At 41.6% G+C, this 20,490-nt stretch overlaps 1 protein-coding gene across 1 annotated transcript in view; it reads right to left on the bottom strand.

Moving 5' to 3' along the window:
• SHANK1 (SH3 and multiple ankyrin repeat domains 1) overlaps nucleotides 1–16,181 on the bottom strand; it is a 933,614-nt gene extending 917,433 nt beyond the window's left edge. The window contains exon 1 of the mRNA XM_077457204.1: nucleotides 15,498–16,181. The gene's annotated coding sequence lies outside the window, so the exon portion shown is untranslated. The remainder of the gene's footprint in view (nucleotides 1–15,497) is intronic.
• Between the last annotated feature and the right edge of the window lie 4,309 nt (nucleotides 16,182–20,490).

Genomic DNA, 20,490 nt, shown 5'->3' with positions numbered 1-20,490 from the left:
TTTTAGAAAAAAAGTGAATTATTTTTTGTAAGTGAGCTTGGAAAGCATTGCAACCATGATCAGAGAATCTCAAGTGCAATACTTGCAGACAAATTCTAAAGCAGATAAGTTCTCCAGCTCTATGTCCAGTACTAACTTCCAGTTATAAAGCTGGAGGAATTTCAATAAACGACACGCGTGGTGATCACTGTCTGCACTTCCAATGAGAACTACAGGGTATTCTACTGCTGTGGCAGACTGGACTTGTAATTCATGCATGGGTCTCTATGAATGAATGACATAGCTGTGCTGGCAGTGCCCTGCACAGTCGTGCAAATTTCAAAAGTGAGAGCTGCTGCAGGGGAGATGAACCTGTGTTTGCGCTGATGGGGCAGGGGGGGGGGGGGTCCAATTTTTCCCATGGTACATATTACACCTCAAATGCAGGTATAATATGGTCGAAAAGGTGAACTTTAAGTGCCTTAACCATAGGCTATGAGCAGAAACCAAAGTCTACCTGAAAAACTCCCACTATAAAATTAGCCCCGCCGTATCCAAGATCTGGGCTGCTTAAAACATTGAAAACCCCTGACATCACAAAAACAAGTGCTCTTCCTTGCTCAAAATCTGAACATGCATTTACAGGGGGAGCAAGACCATACTGCTCACACTGCCTCTTTGTATTCCTCCACCTCAACAATCTTAAAAAAAGCTAACCTTTTCTGTGCATGGGTTTTGTTTGTTTTTTTTGTTGTTTTTTTACATGCCATCCCAGTCTCTATTTTTGCCTAGGCAAGAATGATGTGTACCCTGCTTTAGGTGCCTCCAACATCACATATTACAGGAAGCATCATGTTCCAAACAGCAGCTGGAGAACACAGGACCTGGTGGAGTATCATCAGGGGGCCAGCTGCAAGAACCAACCAGCTTCGGAAGATGAAAAGAAGGAAGATGGCGGCATGGGACCAAGCATGTGGAAGCATAGGGACAGATTACAGCAGATCAGTGTTGGATTTGCTGGACATGTAAAAATGTTAAAGAATGAAAGATAAGGAGGGACGGAGATAAAAATATTAACACACACCACTAAAAACAATATCTATACTTGTTCTTTATAGCCTGTGTGTACTGTGTTGCCTTGTGTTGCAGTAATATATGGTAAAAAGGACATTAGTGCAATGAAATAGTGTGAGCGTACCCTATGTGACACTAAACAATATCCTTATACTTGAAAAATTTGGAGGCACCCGAGAGCATTAGAAGGGAATTTTAGAGCCAAGAATACATAATTGATTGTTTTTTTTTTTTTTAAACCAGAGTCCTTCAGGTAAAGATGTACCTTAATAACAACATGCTATCCCAGCCTACAGCCTCTTAAGCCAACAATATGTATCTCTTATTTTGAAAGCTGTAAAAACTGGAGAGAGAGGTCATTCTGCCTCTATACAAAACATGTGGCTTTATCTTACATGGCATGCTGTTCAGTTTCCGTTCATTTTCATAGAATAAAAAATGGTGGAACTGGAAAGGGAGCAGCGACAGAGGAAGTACTAATGGAATTGGATCTACTCACATTTTTACCCCATTGCATTAATAATACATCTAGAATGTACAATTCAGTTTTGGGTACCATTTCATAAAAAGGATATCGAAGAACTGGAGAAATTGCAGAGAAGGGCACCAAAACTGATAAGAGGCATGACGAAGCTCAGCTATGAGCAAAGATTAGCTGAACTGAATTTATGCTCTATTGGCGAGAGTCAATTAAGAGAGGCTAGGATCAACGTGTATAAATACATAAGTGGTCCACATACTGAAAGTGGTGTAAAGTTATTCACTCAAGGATGGTGAATAAATACATCAAGGGAGTGAATAAGGTTCAGGAAGGTAGTTTTCTCAATATGAAACCAAAATCAAGAACACGGGACATGACCTCTAACTGGAGGAAAGTTCAAAACTAATCTTAGAAAGTATTATTTTACTGAAAGGGTAGTTGATGCTTGAAATAAACTACCAGCAGATGTAGTGAGACAGTTAACAGTAAATGGCTACAAACATGCTTGGGACAAAGATCTAAAATCACACAAAAAAGTTAAAAAATAAATAAATAAACCAAAAATAGACTTGGACTACTCAGTCTTTTTCTGCCGTAACTTTTCTATGTTTCTATGTTTAAGGTCATCATAAAAGACAAAAAGGAGGCACTCTTTATGTTTGGAGAAAAAGAGATTTAACCCAGACATACAGAAAGGCTTCTTAACAGTAAGAGCTGTGAAAATGTAGAAGAAACTCCTTTAAGAACTAGTTCTGGCCAGCTCAGTAGATTGTTTTTAGATCAAGGTGGATGCATTCCTAAAGACAAAAAAAAAAAACATAACTAGATATTATTATATATAGGTAATAACACCAGGGGTAGGTATTCCAGGGAATATCAGACTGGTTCCTGGGGTGCCAGGAAGAATTTTTTTTCCTCCCTGAAGCAAATTGGATCATGCTTTATTGGGCTCTTTTTGTTCCTCTGGATCAACTATGGGTATAGCTAGATATTCTATTTGTTTTTCTATTGGTTCAACCAGATGGACTTGTGTCTTTTTTTAACCTGACTATAACTGTGGGTATACGGTTTTGTATATGGAGGTTTTCTATTTGTTTTTTTCTTGATTGAACTAGATGGACTTTTGTCTTTTTTTCAGGCTATGTAACCTTTGGGAAGAGAAAGTTAATGGTGATATGAACACCTTATCCTGATTCCATCTATAGAAAACGCAATAGACAACCGCTCGCATTGAAAGGGTCCTTTAAGGTAAGAGCTGTGAAAATGTGGGCCAGACAGAGATCCATGACTGTTTTGCATACACAATAATGTATAGTTCATATATTAGTATGGCGTCTAATGTACACAGCTGAAGATGACTAAACACTCTAATAACTAACTTTAATCAGCTAGAAATTATCCCATATTTGCGACAACAATATTTCCTAAGTGATGGAACTGCTGGAAGAGGTTGAAATGAGGGGCTGCAATCACGTAGAACGCGTGAGTGAAAATTGGATTACCGCTTGCCACTTCTGGCAAGGCAGGCTTTTGTGTCCCCTTATTGGATAATCCAGCGTCTTTGTTAATCGTTAAACTGTAAAGGCAGCATAGAGTCGTCCCTTTATGTGTACACACCGAGGACTGCAGAGTTCACTGTGTCCTGGTCTTCTCTCTCATTAGTTTGATAAATGTATTCATATTGAGAAGTTAATTCGTTCTAATTGCAACATGCACAGCCAAGCGCAGGCTCCCTCTGCTTCATCTCTCCAGCTATGCGCAAGGCTCAGCTACTGCAAGATAACAGTGCCAATCTGCGTTTCTTTGTTTTATCCCGTAGGAATTTTAGATACAATCGCTTCCCACAATTCCCTGTGTCTTATGTCAGATTCGCACTGTCTGATCGGAATTAAGAGGTGAACGTTTATTTGTGAACAGTTAACCCCTCCAAGACCAGAAGCTCTTCTGAGACAAGCCATGCAAAGACTGAAATTTGCAGCATTGTGTCACATTTGATCACATTATTATTAACTTCAAAGCAATAATTAACTCAAGTAGAAATCTGCTACCGTGGAGTAAAATTTGCAGTCGAGCAGCATGCACGCAGCATCTGTATGATGGGCAATGAAGGAAGAGGAGTCACCAGAGGTCACAGCCGTATAGCATTTAAAACGATGGCAGGCACATATTTAATTCCCCATTGTCATTGGTGAGAAATTAGTTCACATAGGGCAGAAGTAATGTTTTCATCCAAGTGCAATAACGAGCTCTCATTTGCAAAATTCATCCTAAAATACTTCTAAGCCAGAGAAAACCTAATGTGACCTAGTTAAAAAAAAAAAAAGAAAGATTGCAAGAAGAATCTTTCAAATCAGGGTCTTTAAAAGAATAATCTTTGGATCTGGGGTACTGAATTCAGTTAAATAAGCTACATTGCAAATGGTAAGCATTTTATTTACAATGAAAACTGCATCCGATCATTTATGGCTGGCCAACGCCCCTGCGACTGAGATTTTAGAAACAATCGATACGTATATTTTAGTTGTCCTGCAAACCTTATTATCTTCCTCTTTATGAGGAGATGTGAAAAAGGGGCAAACATACTGTTAGTGAACACCTGCACAAGGGTCTTCTGGAATTAGGAGTTCATTTGGAGTAGATGTGGAGTAGGTGAGTGCTGGGACCCCCTTCCACTGTCTTATAGACCTGAACACTGGCCATTTATAGGACAAGTAAATGTATAACCCTACCTCTGGTTTGGGGTAGCCAAGTGGTGGTGGGGAATGAACACTAAAACAAAGCGGCACTAAAACATACAGAATGGTAATCCTGCTAGCACTGGAAGTGAAGGCCTTTTTTATGGGTTCATGGAATTTCTTAATTTATATCTATCCATCTTACTATCTACAGAAAAGAAGTGTCTCCAGGTAACATTCAAACTGGGGGCCCAAAATTATTCTTTCAGGTGGACTTTCTCCACCATTGAAGAAGACACATGGCAAAGCAGTATCAAGCAATATCTAAAGAGGTGTTGGAGTGATAGGCATTAAGTCTCTGGTGTTCTCATGATCGTTTGGAAGAAAATGACGCCCCCCCCCCCCCAAAAAAAAAACAACACAAGAAACAGAAGTGAAAAGAATGACAGTCTTGATTCCTTACCCCAACAGGTCATCATTGTTGAGTTGTTGTTCACTGAAATCAGAGACATTTTGCACTCTTTTGTATTACATTATAATGTTTTAAAACTGAATAAAAAGATTGAAACAGAAAAGAATGACATATTTATCTTGTTATCTCTTTTTAGTTCTTGTTCTCTTCCAAACAGCCTCTGAAAAGGAACATCAGTGTTTGTTACATTTATTTTTGGCTTTATCTAACCATGGTAACATGCATACCTTAAAGGTGTCACTTAAATTAGACACTACAGGGTACATACAAAAGAAAAGTTGGCTTTAACATCACACTTCAAAAATTTAATTTTGCAGGTGTGAAAAAAAAAGTGAAAAAAAAATAGATATTCACTGCAGAGTGCTTATTTTCCAGGTGAACATATCTGCCTTTTGAACTAGTAAAATGGTCCTTATACAAGTCCGTGTGTGCCTGCCATTGATAGGGAACCTTTAGTCAGTTTGGTGACAGTCAGAATAGAAAGACGGTGTGACCATTAGATCTTGCATAACCTTTGCCACTAAAAACAAATCTATGGCAAATTATGTTCTTTGTGAATTTCCAATTCAATCCTCCAAGCAAGCCAATCTCTTATGCGATATGGTTGAGGGGTTCTTTGAACCCATAACTGATTAAAAGCCTTCTGTCAACAAGTGTATGAGCAAATGGTAGATCAGCTATTAAATATTGATGGCTACAGAACATCTATGTGACATGCATACACTTATTTAGGTCTTTATCTGTACTTATAAAGGTCAATAAGGTTATTCATATGGTGACATGGCACACCCTCAAGGCCATGCTCTGCATTGTCTTTTTAGACTATATGGCCAAAAGTGTCTGAACACCTGCCCATCACACCTCAACCTTATGGCCTCTCCCTTTCTTGGCTAGGTATTACTTTCTGGTGTTTCCAGTGTAGAGTTGCATTAATGCTTCAGCAAAGGCATTTAAGACAATTATATGCTTACAACCTTGTCGGAACAGTTTGGGGCATGCCCTTTTCTGTTCCAGCATTACTGTGCCCCTTTGCACAATAACAGTTTCACAAAGACAGACACATTTGGTGTGGTGTATTTTAAGTGTCCCGTACAGAACCTAACCCTAATGAACAACTTTGGTATTAAAGGGGAAGTAAACCCATCGATTTAAACAGTTAAAAAATAAAGGCATGCCGGGAATGCCAACTGCACATTGGCTGTGCTCTCAGCCAAACTATCAAACCATCCAATGGCTGGTGTCATAACAAATCACATGTGCAGCACCATAGCAGTTGAAGATTAAACAGAGGCAAAGATGGAAACTTCCTTGGCTTAAAACGATAGGGGAGTTTACTTCCACTTTAACTGTAAAACATGTGAGCCATGTCTTCTCGTCCAACATCTGTATATAAAACTTTACAAATGCAAATCTTGTCTGAATAGGTGCATATCCCAACAGACTCATACTGTTTTGCGAAAAACCTTCACAAATTAAGCAGATTGTTATAGCTATAGATGCAAACTCCATTTTTACACCAATGGTCTTGGTACTGGTCAGGTGTCAACAAACTTTTGGCCATATAGTATAAACAGATAATCTCCTTAGAGCCTTTGTTTGAGGACTAGTAGAAGAGATGCCAGAATCTGAAATGTAGTAGGTGGGGAACTTTGATTTGGAATGGAATATAAAAGCAATATAAAGGGGTCACAAGGATCCTTTTACTGATTACAGTCAGTGACTGATGACAATCTGACCTGAAAACCAAGCAGATTGGGATTCATTGGATCGAATGAAAAATTAATAAGTCTAGCAGAGTCATTCATCCCTAAACATGAATGTGCAATTTGTGCTTACCCTCTATCACCCATTTTCTTCACAATGATGGTGTACTGAGCTATGCGCAAAATAGAGTAACCCATAGCAATAACCCATTGAACACAGGCTTCATAGCATCAAGGCAGTTTTGTCTGCCACCTTAAATAAGTGAATACACAATACTCTGGTTGCTTTTGTTTACAGGTACGTCACTCTACCTGTACTTTGCACCACATTATCAAATGAGATAACATTTCTACTCTAAGATGACAATTACTCCCATAACCAGTCCTTTTGCTCAAGCAACACATTTGCAAAGATTGCTATAGTGATGCTTGATTGTTAGAAAAGTTTTCAATATTCTATAGACTCAGCATTTTTTTTATTGCATTACACAACACACTAAATACCAATTAACCATCCAAACGCGATGCTCTATCTCCACTGTTGATATGCACGCTGGATTTCATTATGCAAAATATTCAACATCCAATGCAAACTACACAATTGTGACTGATTAACAATGAATATATTCACATAATATTGCTTCAAAGGTTTCATTAGGCTGTATAAAAGCAAAAAAAAAAAAAAAAAAATATATATGAATATTTATTAAGGAGCATAGACAATGCACAATTGCCAACAACCGATTTTTATTTCAGTGTATTGCAAGGCAGGATTGACAATACCTTGTCCACTGTCCTATTAAATTAGCCTATACACACACACACACACATATATATATATATATATATATATATATATATATATATATATATATATATATACACATATATATATATATATATATATATATATATATATATATATATATATATAGATATATATATATACACATATATATATATATATACATATACACACTATATACCAAGCTTCTCATAACAGGATAACACGGTTTAAACGTTATGCTAAGCAGTATATGCTGAGCATATTAACCAATATCTAGCTGAAGAATAGCAATATATGACTAACCATAGCATCAAAAGTTGAATGGGTGGTTACAAAATTCTGGGAGTAATAATACAAATAAATACTGATATATTGTATGTAATATGATTAGGAAGCAGATTAAGTCAGTTTTTAATTGTGTTAATTCAAGGTAGCCATGATCCACTCACTTGCAGCGTTATTTCATTTATAAAAAAGGTATTATTTTCTTCATTGCCAGTGCACAAAAATGGCTTTAACATTCTACACCCTGATACATTGTAATAAAACACGTTTCCATGTGAACAATTTTATTATATTTGGCATGCAACCCTTTCTTGGTTCAGTTCCAAAGAATGGGTACGTTATTGATCAGGGGCTTCAAATTGTCAATAGAATATTTTTTGCTCATTCCAAACAACCAAAATGTTGGTGCTCAGATTCCAAACAGAGTGTATCCTTCAGATGTATACTGAAGAGTTCTTCGTTGAATATACACTATATTACCAAAAGTATTGGAACGCCTGTCTTTACATGCAAATTAACTTTAATGGCATCCCAGTCTTAGTCTGTAGGGTTCAATATAGAGTTGGCCCACCCTTTGCAGCTATAACAGCTTCAACTCTTCTATGAAGGCCGTCCACAAGGTTTAGAAGTGTGTATATGGGAATGTTTGACCATTCTTCCAGAAGTGCATTTTTGAGGTCAGGCACTAATGTGGACTGGAAGGCCTGGCTCGCAGTCTCTGCTCAAATTCATCCCAAAGGCATTCTATCAAGGTCTATTATATTTAAGGCATTCTATTCTATTGAGGTCAGGACTCTGTCCAGTCAAGTCCCTCCAACGCTCATCCATGTATTTAAATTTTGCTTTGTGCAGGGGTCCAAATCATTTGGGCGATTATGATGTGCGGTTGTTTTTTGGGGTTGGGTTAGGCCCCTTAGTTCCAGTGAAGGGAACTCTTAAGACATCAGCATACCAAGACATTTTGGACGATGTCATACTCCCAACTATGTGGGAACAATTTGGGAATGGCCCCTTCCTGTTCCAACGTGGCTGTGCACCAGTGCGCAAAGCAAGATCCATGGATGAGTGAGTTTGGGGTGGAGGAAATTTACTGTCTTGCACAGAGTTCTGACCTTAACCGGATAGAACACCTTTGTCATGAATTAGAGCAGAGACTGAGAGCCAGGCCTTCTCATCCACATCAGTGCCTAAGCTCACAAATTTGCTTCTGGAAGAATGGTCAAGTATTCCCATAGACACACTCCTAAACCTTGAAAAATAAAATGGGAAGGTTGGGACTGTGAATGAGGCCATGAACAAAGTGGAGGTGACTTGAATGAAAGTACATATTATTATTATTATTGATCATAGCGAGATGCATAAAACATGCTAATAACAGAAACCACATATAGAAACAACATTGTGAATATTCATGAAATTATATTTATTACAAACACATATGTATATGCATATGCAATATGGGCATCGGGAGTACATCAAATATATATCAACTTGGCGCCACATAGTGGTCTCAATTGACTCTTAAGGCATCAGCATACCAAGATATTTTGGACAATTTCATGCTCCCAACTTTTTGGGAAAAGTTTGGGGATGGCCCCTCCCTGTTCCGAAATGACTGTGCACCAGTGCACAAAGCAAGATCCATAAAGACATGGATGAGTGAGTTTGTGGTGGTGGAAATTGACTGGCCTGCACAGAGTCCTGAGCTCAACCCGATAAAGCACCTTTGGGACGAATTAGAGCAGAGACCGCGTGCCAGGCCTTCCCAACCAAATCAGTGCCTGACCTCACAAATGCACTTCTGGAAGAATGGTCAAACATTACCATAGACACACTCCTAAACCTTGTGGACAGCCTTCCCAGAAGAGTTGAAGCTGTTACAGTTGCAAAGGACGGACCAACTCAATATTGAACCCTACAGACTAATGCCTCGTACACACGGTGAGATTTTCCAACGGAAAATGTTCAATGGGAGCCTTTTGTCAGAAATTCCAACCGTGTGTAGACTCCATCGGACAGTTTCCATCAGAATTTCCGTCGCACAAAATTTGAGATCTGGTTCTCAAATTTTCCAACAACAAAATCCGTTCCCGCAAATTCCGTTTGTGTGTACACAATTCTGATGCACAAAGTGCCAAGCATGCTCGGAATCAAGCAGAAGAGCAGAACTGGCTATTGAACTTCATTTTTCTCGGCTCGCCGTACGTGTTGAACGTCACCGCGTTCTTGATGTTTAGAATTTCCGACCAACTTTGTGTGACTGTGTGTATGCAAGACAAGTATGAGCCAACATCCGTCGGAAAAAAAAAAACATGGAATTTTGTTGTCAGAATGTCCGATCATGTGTACGCAGCATGAGGCTGGGATGCCATTAAAGTTCATATGTGTGTAAAGGCAGGTGTCACAGTACTTTTGGTAATATAGTGTACATCTGTCTAACTAATAGGGATGATGGTACAAACTAGGGCTGCTAGTTTTATAATCGATTAGTTGGCCGATTATTGTTTTGATTAATCGGTTAATAATCTTAAGAAAAAGTGTGGTGTATAATTTAGCCAATATTTAAAAAAAGGCAATTTATTCTTAAATATCTCTGTATGCAGTGGTAAAAAAAAATAACCAACTATATGGTAAGTATACTGCATATACTATTAGAGAAGATATACTGTATATACCACTATTAGAGGAGATATACTGTATACACTATTAGCGGATATCTACTGTATATACCACTATTAGAGGAGATATATTGTATATACTATTAGCGGATATATACTGTATATACCACTATTAGAGGAGATATACTGTATATACTATTAAAGGGTGAATCTGGTAAATATCAGACTCAGAGATCAAATCTTTTCTAAATACCCAGCGGCTGAAAAAAGTACAGATATGAACGTGTCCCATAGGAAACCATGTAAATGAACTGTAGTGTGTTGTTGCAAAAAGCACCAAAAAAACACAAAGATGGGAACCAGGCCTAAGATGTTTAGTAACATAATGGGGTTAAAAAACTAAAATTAGTCCTTTATAGTAGAAAAAAAGCAGATATCACTACTGTAAAGGGGTTTATTTTTTTACTGTAGAACTGTGAAAGTAATATTTACAGTAACGATTATTTGCTCTTTTTGTACTATAAAGGGCTCATTTTCGTTTTTTTAACCCTATTATGTTACTGACTGATTAATCGATTATGAAAATAGTAATCGATTTCATAATCAATTAGTTGTCGATTAATCGATTAGTTGTTTCAGCCCTAATACAAACCCATTAATGGGGTATAAGTCATGGATGTTATTGGTTTAATTTTGGTTACAGAGTGTGTTCCTTCTCAAGCTGCAATGGTAATCTTCATTTGGTGACCTCAAAATTGAATGCTCTATGGAAGCCAGCCATTCTCAACCAAGGTTCCTCCGGGGGTGGCAATGGGTTCCTTGAGCTATGATTAACTGACCTCCCATCTTATAGTGCCTGCTTAATTCCAAGTCCAAAGTCTCTTGGCAGAGCCAGAGGCATGACTGCCAGGGTGTCATTCTGGCCACCCATGCAAGAGGGCCATTCTTCCCAATTACTAACAGTAATGTAAGGGGCATTTCCCAATGACTCCAGTGGACTAATCTTACCAGGGGTTCCCTGAGACCTGAACATTTCAAGGGTTCCTCTGGGGTAGAAAGGTTGAGAAAGGCTGCTCTACAGATACCAAGAGTGTTCTTCTGTCATATTATTGGTTGTAAACCCAACATTATCAGTGAGTTATCAACCAGGGATCCCAATTATCTATATTTCAATAACCACAAAAAAGTAGTGATTCATTACCCGAAATACCAGTGCTGTATTTCATTGACTTCAAATAACCAAGCTTATTTAAAAATAAAAAAAACGTTGAAAAAACTGTAGCGATCTGCAAAGCACTATAATCCATAGCAACCAATCAGCTTTCACCATGGTTGCCAACATTTCCCAAAAATTGGAAGGGTGGTTTTCCGCGTTTGGTAAAAAGAAAAAACATCTGTGCACAGTTGCTACCCCCTGTCTGGAGGGACATTCAATAGAACATGGGGGTACAGGACCCATCACAAAATGGCAAGCTGTCCTGCAAAGATAGGGACTTATGGTAACTATATTTTGATTTACTGAAGTCATATCAGTGATTACTATTTGGTTGCTATGGATTACTGCACTTTAGCACCGCTTGTGCACTTAGTACTTGCTAGACGCAGCTCCCTATAAATTCTATGACTTATGTGACAGGATCTATTGATTTCCTATTTCGGCTGCTGGCCGTTCAGTCTTTGCACCCCAGATATATTCCACAAAGCTACAACTGCTACAGAAGATTTTTTTTATTTTTTTTTTATCCTGAAGGCATCTGTAAAATATATTCAGCACATCAAGATACCAATGGACAGATTCAGCGCACACATACACAGCGTCAACATAAATAAATACAAAGAGCATCAAGCCTACAAGCTTATTATTCTCCGTCTTCAATTTCAGCACAACAGCTGGAGACAGCTCATCCAAGCACTAAAGCCATTAACTCAATAACCAAATGACACCTTAAACAGCCCCGCTTCCCAGCGCCGATTCCCCCCACCCTGCCAGCTCGCTTTTCGCCACGTTATTTGTTTAGGGAAGATGGAAGCAAAGATGGAATAAGCAGCAAATTACCTTGTGCGGTATGGTAATAAGTGTGGGTCTGCCATGGGAAAAGTCAGCTGCTATCTCCTGCTGCCACAGTTTGAAAGCACACACTTCACAATGATACTGACCTCTGTCTCATCCCCGATTTATGCTGGATGCGACCCTTAGGAATACTAGCGTGAGACACAATGCACTGCTCATCAGTACACACACACACACACACACACACACACACACACACACACACACACACACACAGGCATAGAACTGCTGAACAAGATTATGTAAAGAGTGTGGTGCACTGTAACTCATGACAACCAAATAAAAAATTACTCTTCAGACAGATTAGGGCAATCAAAATAGAATCCTCATCAATTGCGTTTGGCTAGGGTCCCTACACATTGCTTTTGGGGGATTTTTACACAAACACCCAAAATTGGAGCCCCTCCTGCCCATCTGACCCATCAAGTTTCTCTGGAAAAAAATAATACATTTTGCTGATCGATGTGTGTAATGACTTTTGTTTTCAATTTCCTTTTTTTCCAGTTTATAACAAATAGCCTCATACTGTACCCCATGTCTACGACTGGGGGGGGGGGATTTCATTTATAGACACAGACGTGTGTCAAGTAAGGTAAGACATGGCATGGAATCAGTAACCATCTTCCAATGTCCTGACTGCAGTAAATCAATGAATGATGAAAGCGGATTGGTTGCTTTGGGATGCCAAAGTGCCACCAATAGGAATTTTGTAATGGCCTACAGTAAGTTGAAATGCAGTTGCTATGGGTTACTGCACCCAGACTTATTACCATTACCCATTTAATAAATTGTTGGGTCTCAGACCAAATAATTGAGTTGCTCACATTCCCCATTCCACTTGGGTTTAGGGTAACAGTACACATACAAACTTTACACAATCAATTTTAGTTTAATCAAAACTATGCTACGTAGTAAGACATACCTAAACCATCCAATCATTTACTATCCAATCAGCCAGGTCCTTGCACTACATAACTGTTGATAGATCGAAGGCTAGGTTCAAACTTTTGTGTGCACGTTTCTGCAGGGAAAGAAGTCCCTGACCTTTTTCAAACCCTTTGCACAGGCGCTAAAAAGCCCTTTAAGAGGTTTCATATGCCAGGAGGGGCGGAATTTGTGATCATGTGAACACTGTGATTGGCTGTCACAGTGATCACATGATCACAAACTCTGCCCCTCCTCTTGGCATCTGGAACCTCTTAAAAGGCTGGGAGGGGCCAGTGCAAAAGGGTTAAAAAAAGGGTCAGTGACTTCTTTCCCGCAGAAATGTGCACACATAAGTTTGAACCTAGCCTTAGATCTATCAACAGCCACTTCTAACTGTTCCGGAAGCAAGCAGGGCACCCATTTGCTCTGCACAGCTGTGTCGTCTAATTGCTAGGCAAATTTTCAGCTGCACAGCGCCAAGGCCCACCCACTAAGAAGCTACATATTTGCGTACTGTCGCCACATAGTGGTTAGGACACAACTAAACTTGTAGTGCTGCATCACCTTGCGGTTTTGTGCATGCAAAAAGGTGGGAGTTTTGTAATGCATGGGGAAGATCTAATAGAACCTCTGCACATCTGCTAGCGAGCAGTGCATTTCCAATGCAGCTTGGGAACGCATGTGATTATGTACGCATTCACAACCCGCACCTGAACCTAGAGTAAGGGCTCATTCAAAGCAGATTCATTGAGGCTACGCTGTGGCAGCTATTTTCAACACAGCTCCAATGTATAGACAACACAAAAAATGCCTTGCTGCCTTCAAAAATCCAGCATGCGTTACTTTTTTCAGGGCAGCGTGTTGCGCCGTGAACATTGCTATGCTGCTGCGGTGAACAGAAATGTTGCTCTTGACAGTTCAATAAAGTTCTGTGAATGTAAGAGTAACTAGTGCAATGCGCCAGGATCGGCGATTTAACACTGGTGGAGATTTAAGAAAATTGATACACACAGAATCTGGTGCAGCTCTGCATAGTAACCAATCAGCTTCTAGGTTTTATTGGCAAAGCATAATTGGAAATTGGAAAGTTAGGAGCCGATTGGTTACTATGCACAGCTGCACCATATTCTGTGTGCACCAGTTTTAGTAAATCTGGTGCAGCTGTGCATAGTATCCAATCAGCTTCTAACTTGCACTTGTTCAATTAGGATTTTGGCAATAAACCCTAGAAGCCGATTGGTTACTATGCACAGCTTCACCAGATTCTGTGTGCACCAGTTTGAGTGCCAGTAAACACTATACGGTGTGGGAGCTGTATACGAATTTTGAAGAGAAATCGCACTGCATTCCTTTTCAAATTACATGCAATTCTGCAGCAGTGCGATTTAAAGCCATTATTCTGTATGGCACAAATCACACCAAAATCGTGGAGAATCTTTTCTTTGGACGCAATTTGGATGCGGTGCGGAATCCGCACAAAATTCACAGCACACAAGGGTGAACCGGCACTTTGTAAATGCCCCCCACAGTGTCTTCCAGCACCAACGGCTATGCAATCAGGGGAAATTACTAGTATTAACGATCCCTCTCATACACATTACAATCTGAATATACCATCTCTGTACTTTGAGGACCTACCTAAACTGTATAAATTTGTATCCAATCAGTCAGGCCCTTGCCCTACATATCTATCTACATACACATCTAAAGCAGATTGTGCATGCAGATTGTAAGGCGTGTGAGGAGCTGTAACCCAAAATTCACGTAAACTGGCAGCCTATGGCAACCAGTCAGGTCAGTTGACAGTCAGATCAGAGAAAGAGTTTATGTTTGGTTGCTATGGGTTACCAAACTTTGCAACATCAATAATTATACTGAATCAGCCCAGGTGAATGAAGCTGAGAATTTTATCAAACCAACCCACAGCCGCTAGAGAATTACAATGCCCAGCAAGCAATCTGTAGTTCCTCCTCCAGCTGCACCAACCTGTACCCATGTGTATTGGACACACTGTAATTTTGGTCATCAGACGGTGTAGTCAAAGATTTGCTTATATAAGCTTCAAAAGGATGGGCAGGTATGGTCTATTTTGATTTCAGCTATGGACCTGGGTAAGTCCCCAAGCAAATAAGAAATATAAGCCAACTGTTGACCACTGACACCCAAGAAAGACATATTTATGACACTCTTGCAACCCATGGTCCTGGGTTGCAAGGCTTGCTGGATCTCTTGGTTCCCCAACCAATTAAGGAATACAGGCCAACTGTTGACCGCTGACACCCAAATATAGCAGTACTTATGACCCTCTCACATTTATACAGCAAAAGATATTAGGGCATGCAATGACAAGGCTTTTCAGTATTGGTATGAATGGGAAGAAGGTGCCAGAGCTGACCTCATACTGGGGTGCATTGCTGTGTCCTACCTGCTGGATTGCTGGCAGTGTGCGGACAGGAGTGAGGACCCAGTGCTGCAGGCCAGTCACCGTGCTCTTTTGCTTGACATCCCCACCTGATCCCCTTTGCAAATCCTTAGATGTCACTCCTTCGAAAGCAAATCTATCCCAGAGTCCTACTCCTCCATGCACTCAGTCCAGGATCACTGCAAGAAGCAGTCTGGCTGCTCCCAGCTTGGATGTGGCAGTGGGATACACCGTCTTCCTCCCACTCACAAGGTCTGGCTTGCTGTCTCCTGGTTTGCAATCTCCAGCATCAGCCCTGCAGCATCATGTGCATCCTTGCAGGGATATTTTCCTTGTCTAACGTATCAAAGCAATGAGGCGACTAAATACCTAAAAAAGTCATTTTTCTGCTCAGGTTCCTTAGAGTGCCTTATCTGTATTCTTCAGCATCCCAAGAGCATTCTCCCCCTTCTCCAAATGAGAGAGGCTGGCTCTGCCCCCTAGAGTAGCTATCTCTGGTCCTGGTCCTGCTCTCTCCCTGCTGGCAGGTTGTATCCTTGGAAGATGCTTGTGATCTCTAGAGGCTGCCTAGCAATGCTGCCACAATCCGCTCGTCTTGGATGCTCATTCTTGTCTCTCCATGCTTTTGTTCTGTGTGCTGCACCTCTCTTGGAGTATTGCACAGCTCTCTCTAGTGTTGATTTGCCACACTGCTGGAATTTTTTATTTGCTGTTGAGGAATGCTCTGGGTGAAAGTGTGAGCTACTGCTGCTACAAAAAGGCACAGCTGAAGAAATATCTATGCATTTCAAAGAGGGCATTTGCCATCCCTAAACGTAATATTAAAGGCATAGTCTATCTTTTTTTTTTTAAATGAAAAAAACTGCACCCCTTTTGAAAAAAAGATAAAATATGCATTTAATTGTTTTTTTTTTTTTTATTTTTTTTTTTTATTTAATCTACAAAGCTCTGCAACTAGCAGGAAGCTAATCCTAGAAAGTATTATTTTACTGAAAGGATAGTTGATCCTTTGGAATAGACTTCCAGCAGAGGTAGTGAGTTAGTCAACTATAAGTGGGTTCAAACATGCTTGGGACAAAAAGACATACACTTACAAAAAAGTTAACAAAAATATGTATAAATTAAATTTTTTTTATTGAAAATCTCCATGCCACACCCCCCCCCCCCCCTTGTGCTTCACCTAAACTTCCAGTTGGGGAGCGCACACCATGCAGGTAGTATGATATGATGAATTGAGACTACATTTCCAATGATTATTTGCCCACCTGTTAGACTATATATGAATACCCTAAGCATGATAAGGATCCTGGCCACACCACACACCCAAGCAGGCACAATGGTAAGGATCCCAGCCATATTTTACAGTGAACAAACCCAAGTGGGAAAATAATGTTAAGCACCCTAGCCACAATGTGCATGGCCCCCATAAGTACAGCACCCGAACACACACATAATAAATGAGACCTGGCTGGAAGCGTGCATGTCAGGGTGACTTCAGGGAGGCCTGAAAGAGAACATAAACATGAAAGTTGATACCAGCGCTATTGTTTCCAGGGATCTGGTGTGGTAGTGTAGTAGGGTTGTCTGCAGCTGGGATAGGTCGAGGAGTCTAGACCCACAGTTGAAACACAAAAAAAAAAACTTGTCCAGCACAAACAAACCCCTAAACTACTTACTTACATTCCCTTGAATAATAATGATGCAAGTTAGCGGTGTGGATCAATGTCAGTAAAGTCCAAAATGGGAGATGTTAAATGAGACAGGAAACCCCCCATAAACAGTCTTATGAGGTTTGACAGAAGACTGCTGCACCTGATCAATCCCAGGCTCAGTCTGCCACTGCCACGGTTAGCCTCTTCACTGAAGCTACCCGGGAAATTCTGACTGGCCTCTGTCTGCCTAAGGCTCTGAAAAATCTAGCTATACAAGGATCTATAGCTAGCGGCTTTTCCAGGAACACGCTTAGGGTGGACACCTGTCCCTTCAAGGCGCTAAGAGCTAATCCTTTGTCCGCTCCTGCCTGCAGAAATTCCAATACTGCTACAGAACTGTTTACATTGAAGGAGCTTTCTGTACACCGACTACTGAAGCGTTTCCACACCTTTAGGTAGATAGCTTGCGTCTCCCTTTTTATGCCATTTAGGAGAGTCGCCACTAGTCGATCCGAGAAACCCTTGCACTTTAGCAATTCCTCCTCAGAAGCCACGCTGCCAGGTTCCATCGCTCCACCTGAGGGCAACGGATCGGACCCTGAGAAAGAAGATCCTCCTGGATAGGCAGAATCCAGGGAGGTTCCACTGCCAGATCCATCAAGATGGAGAACCACGGCCTCCTGGGCAAATGTGGTGCAATCAGAATGAGGGTTGGGTCATCCAACTGAAACTTTCTCAGAACTGCTGGAATCCGTACAGGAGGGGGGGGAGGCATAACATCTTGAGAAACACCAGCTCTGTGCTAGTGCATCCACCCCAGCTACTCCATCCCATCTGTTTAGGGAAAAAAAACAGACAAACTTCTGTGTTCACCCACGAGGCGAAGAGGTCCACACAAGGTACCCCCCACTTCTGAGTGATCATCTCGAAGATATCCTGGTTCAAAACCCAGTCGCCTTCCCTCAGCATCTTTCTCCTGAAAGAATCCACTACCTGGTTTTGTTCCCCCTTCAAATGTACTGCCGAAAGAGAGAAAATGCTTGCTTTGGCCCACCTGAGGATAGATTTCACCGGAACCCACAAGGATCTGCTCCTGGTGCCCCCTTGCCTATTGATGTAGGCCATCGCTGAGACGTTTTCCATACGGACCATCACGAGCTGTCCCTGGAGTTGTCTGAAAAGCCCTGAGAGCCAAGTCTATGGCTCAGTTCCCTCCAATTCGAGGGCCTTTTTGTGTCCTCCCTCCTGCAAGTACCTTGCACCATCCTGGAATCTAGGCATGCTCCCCAACCTGTGCCGCTTGCGTCGGTCGTGACCGTCCAGGAGACTGGAAGGACCCACTTCAAGCCCTGTGAGAGATTGGACCCTTTTTTCCACCACCAGACCCTCAGGATAAACAGTTGTAGAGGGCAAAAGTGCAGCCCTGCCCACTGAACTGCAGAGAGCATGGAAGTCAGTAAGCCTAACCCTAACATCGCTTTTTTTTACTGAGATCTGATGGCTGCCCTGGAGCAACCTCATTGCTTTGTCCACCTTCTGGATCTTTTCTACTGGAATGAACACCTTTTGCTTTGTTGAATCCAACACATAGCCCAGGAAGGTGACCTTTTGGGACAGAACCAAACTCCAGGTTCAAGAGCCATGCTAAATTTTCCAGGATGTTTCATGCTACTTGAAGATCCTGGGACAACTGCTCTGGGGACGAGGCAAACAGAAGTAGATTGTCTAGGTATGTGACTACAGAGATGCCTTTGAGCCGCAAGAAAGGCAGGATCTCCACCATAACTTTGGTGGAGATGTGGGGGGAAGCCCAAAGGGGAGTGCTTTGAACTGTAAGTGAAACGGTCCCTTCTCCGGTTTTTACCGCCAGCCTGAGAAACTTCTGATGACTTTCTGCGATTGGAATGTGCAAATAAGCATCTTTAAAGTCTATCGACGCCATGAAGAAATTAAGGGGAAGAAGCGCCTTCACCGAGTAGACAGAGTCCATCCGGAATCTCCTGTAAGTAACTGAGACATTCAGAGGCTTCAGGTTCATGATAAACCTGAACTTTTCTCAAAGGCTTGCGGACCACAAAGATGTGGGAATAAAAGCCTCTGCCTACCACCACCTCTTGTTCCTCCAGTTGTAGGGAGGATAGAAGAGCTGATGATTTTTTGCACACTTGGTGACAAGGAGTCTGTGCGGAGGCGGATCTGAGAACTCCAGCCAGTACCCTCTTCTTATGATCCCCAACACAAACAGGTTTGAGGTGATCATCTCCCACTGTGGAAGAAAGGACCCAAATATTCCTCCCACCATGGATACCCCGTCATTGGGTTTTCTTGGGCTGTTCAGGAGGGCGAAAAATTGCCATGCCCCTTGCCCTTCTGTCCCCAAGCCTTTTTCTGCCTTACTGCTTTTGGGTTTTCAAACTTTCTCTGAGGGCGAGACTTAACCTGCTCCCCAAATTTCTTTTTAATGGGAAAGGCCTTTTTCTTATCGGCCGTCTGATCCAAAACGGCCTCTAACCCGGTCCAAACATAAGATCCCCTGTGAGTGGAATTCCACAGAGTTTAACTTTAGACGTGCTGTTCATCAAGGGAAAGTTTATAGCGAGAGGGTCTTGTGGATTCCTCATCCTTAACGGATTCATCCAGATCAACACCCTGTTCTGCTGCCTGCTCCCTGACTAATCCCTCAATGCAGTCTTTGCAGAGTGCCTTGGACCAAGATTCCCCCATGCTGACTCTACAAGAGGGACATTTTTTCTTGGAACCATTGCAAATACAGAGTAGTCCCCCCCCAGGACCAACCACCACCAGGGTTCCAGACACACTCCCCTTCCCCCCGACCACCAGGAGGGTAAACCCCCATGGAGCTAACGGGATTAGGTAAGGGAACACCACCCCAGGGTTCCACTTACCTTAGCATGGCTGGTGCAAGTATCTCCTGGAACGGTTCATGAGACCTCTGCCTCCGACATGTTCCGCTGAGGAAAGTGTTTCATCGCGCCCCCCACAGCCAACTCTACAGCAACGAACGGGCTGCACCAGCTAAACGCTTTGTCTATTTTCTTTCCCGCGTCCGGAAACGAAGATGCGGAATCGTCGGAAGTGGCCGCCCTCGCCGGAACTGACATCGCCCGTCATCCGACCCAGCCATAGAGCTCCACACGCTGGCTGCCTAATAGACAGGAGGGATCCAGAGCACTTCCCACAGTGTCGCCCTGGACGGAATAGCGCAGACCTCCTTAGCTATCCTCCTTCCCCAAGAAAAGCTGGTGCATTAAGGTACAGGCTTTAGTTAGTAGTGGCTCCCTAGCCTTTGAGAGAGAGAGAGAGAGCGGGAGAGAGAGGGGGAG

Source organism: Lithobates pipiens, unplaced genomic scaffold (assembly GCF_037356315.1).
Source record: "Lithobates pipiens isolate NorthernLeopardFrog02 unplaced genomic scaffold, aLitPip1_a1.2 Scaffold_27, whole genome shotgun sequence".
Lineage (NCBI taxonomy): Eukaryota > Metazoa > Chordata > Amphibia > Anura > Ranidae > Lithobates > Lithobates pipiens.
The sequence above is the reverse complement of the archived record's forward strand: the minus strand, read 5'-3'. Positions and strand labels throughout refer to the sequence as shown.